The sequence below is a fragment of the Oncorhynchus nerka genome, linkage group LG5 (genome assembly GCF_034236695.1).
Source record: "Oncorhynchus nerka isolate Pitt River linkage group LG5, Oner_Uvic_2.0, whole genome shotgun sequence".
NCBI lineage: Eukaryota > Metazoa > Chordata > Actinopteri > Salmoniformes > Salmonidae > Oncorhynchus > Oncorhynchus nerka.
Window position 1 is genome coordinate 13,744,157 of NC_088400.1, and position 6,058 is coordinate 13,750,214.

The window sequence follows — 6,058 nt, forward strand, 5'->3', positions numbered from 1 at the left end:
AGCCTAATGGGTAGAGGCAGGTAGCCTAATGGGTAGAGGCAGATAACCTAATGGGTAGAGACAGGTAGCCTAATGGTTAGAGGCAGGTAGCCTAATGGGTAGAGGCAGGTAGCCTAATGGGTAGAGGCAGGTAGCCTAATGGGTAGAGGCAGGTAGCCTAATGGATAGAGGCAGGTAGCCTTATGGGTAGAGGCAGGTAGCCTAATGGTTAGAGACAGGTAGCCTAATGGTTATAGGCAGGTAGCCTAATGGGTAGGGGCAGGTGACCTAATGGGTAGAGGCAGGTAGCCTAATAGGTAGAGGCAGGTAGCCTAATGGTTAGAGGCAGGTAGCCTTATGGGTAGAGGCAGGTAGCCTAATGGTTAGAGGCAGGTAGCCTAGTGGTTAGAGGCAGGTAGCCTAGTGGTTAGAGGCAGGTAGCCTAATGGGTAGAGGCAGGTAGCCTAATGGGTAGAGGCATGGGTAGCCTAATGGTTAGAGGCAGGTAGCCTAATGGGTAGAGGCAGGTAGCCTAATGGGTAGAGGTAGCCTAGTGGTAGCCTAATGGGTAGAGGCAGGTAGCCTAATGGGTAGAGGCAGGTAGCCTAATGGGTAGAGGCAGGTAGCCTAATGGTAGCCTAGTGGTTAGAGGCAGGTAGCCTAGTGGTTAGAGCCAGGTAGCCTAATGGGTAGAGGCAGGTAGCCTAATGGGTAGAGGCAGGTAGCCTAATGGGTAGAGGCAGGTAGCCTAGTGGTTAGAGGCAGGTAGCCTAATGGGTAGAGGCAGGTAGCCTAATGGGTAGAGGCAGGTAGCCTAATGGGTAGAGGCAGGTAGCCTAATGGTTAGAGGCAGGTAGCCTTATGGGTAGAGGCAGGTAGCCTAATGGGTAGAGGCAGGTAGCCTAATGGGTAGAGGCAGGTAGCCTAATGGTTAGAGGCAGGTAGCCTAATGGGCAGAGGCAGGTAGCCTAATGGTTAGAGGCAGGTAGCCTAGTGGTTAGAGGCAGGTAGCCTAATGGGTAGAGGCAGGTAACCTAATGGGTAGAGGCAGGTAGCCTAATGGGTAGAGGCAGGTAGCCTAATGGGTAGCCTAATGGGTAGAGGCAGGTAGCCTAATGGGTTAGAGGCAGGTAGCCTTATGGGTAGAGGCAGGTAGCCTAATAGAGGCAGGTAGCCTAATGGTTAGCAGGGCCAGGTAGCCTAATGGGTAGAGGCAGGTAGCCTAGAGGCAGGTGGGTAGAGGCAGGTAGCCTAATGGGTAGAGGCAGGTAGCCTAATGGGTAGAGGCAGGTAGCCTAATGGGTAGAGGCAGGTAGCCTAATGGGTAGAGGCAGGTAGCCTAATGGGTAGAGGCAGGTAGCCTAATGGGTAGAGGCAGGTAGCCTAATGGGTAGAGGCAGGTAGCCTAATGGTTAGAGGCAGGTAGCCTAATGGGTTAGAGGCAGGTAGCCTAATGGGTAGAGGTAGGTAGCCTAATGGTTAGAGGCAGGTAGCCTAATGGTTAGAGGCAGGTAGCCTAATGGGTAGAGGCAGGTAGCCTAATGGGTAGAGGCAGGTAGCCTAATGGGTAGAGGCAGGTAGCCTAGTGGTTAGAGGCAGGTAGCCTATGGGTAGAGGCAGGTAGCCTAATGGTTAGAGGCAGGTAGCCTAATGGGTAGAGGCAGGTAGCCTAATGGGTAGAGGCAGGTAGCCTAATGGGTAGAGGCAGGTAGCCTAATGGTTAGAGGCAGGTAGCCTAATGGGTAGAGGCAGGTAGCCTAATGGGTAGAGGCAGGTAGCCTAATGGGTAGAGGCAGGTAGCCTAATGGGTAGAGGCAGGTAGCCTAATGCAGGTAGATGGGTAGAGGCAGGTAGCCTAATAGAGGGGTAGCCTAATGGGCAGAGGCAGGTAGCCTAGTGGTTAGAGGCAGGTAGCCTAATGGGTAGAGGCAGGTAGCCTAGTGGTTAGAGGCAGGTAGCCTAATGGGTAGAGGCAGGTAGCCTAATGGGTAGAGGCAGGTAGCCTAATGGGTAGAGGCAGGTAGCCTAATGGGTAGCCTAATGGGCAGAGGCAGGTAGCCTAATGGTTAGAGGCAGGTAGCCTAGTGGTTAGAGGCATGTAGCCTAATGGGTAGAGACAGGTAGCCTAATGGGTAGAGGCAGGTAACCTAATGGGTAGAGACAGGTAGCCTATTGGTTAGAGGCAGGTAGCCTAATGGGTAGAGGCAGGTAGCCTAATGGGTAGAGGCAGGTATCCTAATGGGTAGAGGCAGGTAGCCTAATGGGTAGAGGCAGGTAGCCTAATGGGTAGAGGCAGGTAGCCTAATGGGTAGAGGCAGGTAGCCTAGTGGTTAGAGGCAGGTAGCCTAATGGGTAGAGGCAGGTATCCTAATAGGTAGAGGCAGGTAGCCTAGTGGTTAGAATGGGAGGGCCTAATGGGCAGAGGGCAGGTAGCCTAATGGTTAGAGGCAGGTAGCCTAGTGGTTAGAGGCAGGTAGCCTAATGGGTAGAGGCAGGTAGCCTAATGGGTAGAGGCAGGTAACCTAATGGGTAGAGGCAGGTAGCCTAATGGGTAGAGGCAGGTAGCCTAATGGGTAGCCTAATGGGTAGAGGCAGGTAGCCTAATGGGTAGAGGCAGGTAGCCTAATGGGTAGAGGCAGGTAGCCTAATGGGTAGAGGCAGGTAGCCTAGTGGTTAGAGGCAGGTAGCCTAGTGGTTAGAGGCAGGTAGCCTAATGGGTAGAGGCAGGTAGCCTAATGGGTAGAGGCAGGTAGCTAATGGGTAGCAGGTAGCCTAATGGGTAGAGGCAGGTAGCCTAATGGGTAGAGGCAGGTAGCCTAGTGGTTAGAGGCAGGTAGCCTATGGCAGAGGCAGGTAGCCCCTGGGTTAGAGGCAGGTAGCCTAATGGTTAGAGGCAGGTAGCCTATGGTTAGAGGGTAGCCTAATGGGTAGAGGCAGGTAGCCTAATGGTTAGAGGCAGGTAGCCTAATGGGTAGAGGCAGGTAGCCTAATGGGTAGAGGCAGGTAGCCTAATGGGTAGAGGCAGGTAGCCTAATGGGTAGAGGCAGGTAGCCTAGTGGGTAGAGGCAGGTAGCCTAATGGGTAGAGGCAGGTAGCCCTAATGGGCAGAGGCAGGTAGCCTAGTGGTTAGAGGCAGGTAGCCTAATGGTTAGAGGCAGGTAGCCTAGTGGTTAGAGGCAGGTAGCCTAGTGGTTAGAGGCAGGTAGCCAATGGGTAGAGGCAGGTAGCCTAATGGGTAGAGGCAGGTAGCCTAATAGGGGGTAGGTTAGAGGCAGGTAGCCTAATGGTTAGAGGCAGGTAGCCTAATGGGTAGAGGCAGGTAGCCTAATGGTTAGAGGCAGGTAGCCTAATGGGGTAGAGGCAGGTAGCCTAATGGTTAGAGGCAGGTAGCCTAGTGGTTAGAGGCAGGTAGGGTAGAGGCAGGTAGCCTAATGGGTAGAGCAGGTAGCCTAATGGGTAGAGGCAGGTAGCCTAATGGTTAGAGGCAGGTAGCCTAATGGGTAGAGGCAGGTAGCCTAGTGGTTAGAGGCAGGTAGCCTAGTGGTTAGAGGCAGGTAGCCTAATGGGTAGAGGCAGGTAGCCTAATGGGTAGAGGCAGGTAGCCTAATGGGTAGCCTAATGGGTAGAGGCAGGTAGCCTAATGGTTAGAGGCAGGTAGCCTAGTGGTTAGAGGCAGGTAGCCTAATGGGTAGAGACAGGTAGCCTAATGGTTAGAGGCAGGTAGCCTAATGGGTAGAGACAGGTAGCCTAATGGGTAGAGGCAGGTAGCCTAATGGGTAGAGGCAGGTAGCCTAATGGGTAGAGGCAGGTAGCCTAATGGGTAGAGGCAGGTAGCCTAATGGGTAGAGGCAGGTAGCCTAATGGGTAGAGAGGCAGGTAGCCTAGTGGGTAGAGGCAGGTAGCCTAATGGGTAGAGGCAGGTAGCCTAATGGTTAGAGGCAGGTAGCCTAATGGGTAGAGGCAGGTAGCCTAATGGGTAGAGGCAGGTAGCCTAATGGGTAGAGGCAGGTAGCCTAATGGGTAGAGGCAGGTAGCCTAAGTGGGTAGAGGCAGGTAGCCTAATGGGTAGAGGCAGGTAGCCTAATGGGTAGAGGCAGGTAGCCTAATGGGTAGCAGGTAGAGGTAAGGTAGCCTAATGGTTAGAGGCAGGTAGCCTAATGGGTAGAGGCAGGTAGCCTAATGGTTAGAGGCAGGTAGCCTAGTGGTTAGAGGCAGGTAGCCTAATGGGTAGAGGCAGGTAGCCTAATGGTTAGAGGCAGGTAGCCTAATGGTGGTTAGAGGCAGGTAGCCTAATGGGTAGAGGCAGGTAGCCTAATGGGTAGAGGCAGGTAGCCTAATGGGTAGAGGCAGGTAGCCTAATGGGTAGAGGCAGGTAGCCTAATGGTTAGAGGCAGGTAGCCTAATGGGTAGAGGCAGGTAGCCTAATGGGTAGAGGCAGGTAGCCTAAGGTAGCCTAATGGGTAGAGGCAGGTAGCCTAATGGGTAGAGGCAGGTAGCCTAATGGGTAGAGGCAGGTAGCCTAGTGGTTAGCCTAATGGGTAGAGCAGGTAGCCTAATGGGTAGAGGCAGGTAGCCTAATGGGTAGAGGCAGGTAGCCTAATGGGTAGAGGCAGGTAGCCTAATGGTTAGAGGCAGGTAGCCTAATGGGTAGAGGCAGGTAGCCTAATGGGTAGAGGCAGGTAGCCTAATGGTTAGAGGCAGGTAGCCTAATGGTAGAGGCAGGTAGCCTAATGGGTAGAGGCAGGTAGCCTAATGGTTAGAGGCAGGTAGCCTAATGGTTAGAGGCAGGTAGCCTAATGGGTAGAGGCAGGTAGCCTAATGTGGTTAGAGGCAGGTAGCCTAATAGAGGCAGGTAGCCTAATGGGTAGAGGCAGGTAGCCTAATGGTTAGAGGCAGGTAGCCTAGTGGTTAGAGGCAGGTAGCCTAATGGGTTAGAGGCAGGTAGCCTAATGGGTAGAGGCAGGTAGCCTAATGGGTAGAGACAGGTAGCCTAATGGTTAGAGGCAGGTAGCCTAATGGGTAGAGGCAGGTAGCCTAATGGTTAGAGGCAGGTAGCCTAATGGTAGCCTATGGGTAGAGGCAGGTAGCCTAGAGACAGGTAGTGGTTAGAGGCAGGTAGCCTAATGGGTAGAGGCAGGTAGCCTAATGGGTAGAGGCAGGTAGCCTAATGGGTAGAGGCAGGTAGCCTAGTGGTTAGAGGCAGGTAGCCTAATGGGTAGAGGCAGGTAGCCTAATGGGTAGAGGCAGGTAGCCTAATGGTTAGAGGCAGGTAGCCTAATGGGTAGAGGCAGGTAGCCTAATGGTTAGAGGCAGGTAGCCTAATGGGTAGAGCAGGTAGCCTAATGGGTAGAGGCAGGTAGCCTAGTGGTTAGAGGCAGGTAGCCTAATGGGTAGAGGCAGGTAGCCTAATGGGTAGAGGCAGGTAGCCTAATGGGTACAGGCAGGTAGCCTAGTGGTTAGAGGCAGGTAGCCTAATGGGTAGAGGCAGGTAGCCTAATGGTAGAGGCAGGTAGCCTAGTGGTTAGAGGCAGGTAGCCTAATGGGTAGAGGCAGGTAGACTGGTGGTTAAGGTACAGAGGCAGGTAGCCTAATGGGTAGAGGCAGGTAGCCTAATGGGTAGAGGCAGGTAGCCTAGTGGTTAGAGGCAGGTAGCCTAATGGGTAGAGGCAGGTAGCCTAATGGGTAGAGGCAGGTAGCCTAATGGGTAGAGGCAGGTAGCCTAATGGGTAGAGACAGGTAGCATAATGGGTAGAGGCAGGTAGCCTAATGGTTAGAGGCAGGTAGCCTAATGGGTAGAGGCAGGTAGCCTAATGGGTAGGGGCAGGTAGCCTAATGGGTAGAGGGCAGGTAGCCTAATGGGTAGAGGCAGGTAGCCTAATGGGAGGCAGGTAGCCTAATGGGTAGAGGCAGGTAGCCTAATGGGTAGAGGCAGGTAGCCTAATGGGTAGAGGCAGGTAGCCTAATGGGTAGAGGCAGGTAGCCTAATGGGTAGAGGCAGGTAGCCTAATGGGGTAGAGGCAGGTAGAGGCCTAATGGGTAGAGGCAGGTAGCCTAATGGGTAGAGGCAGGTAGCCTAATG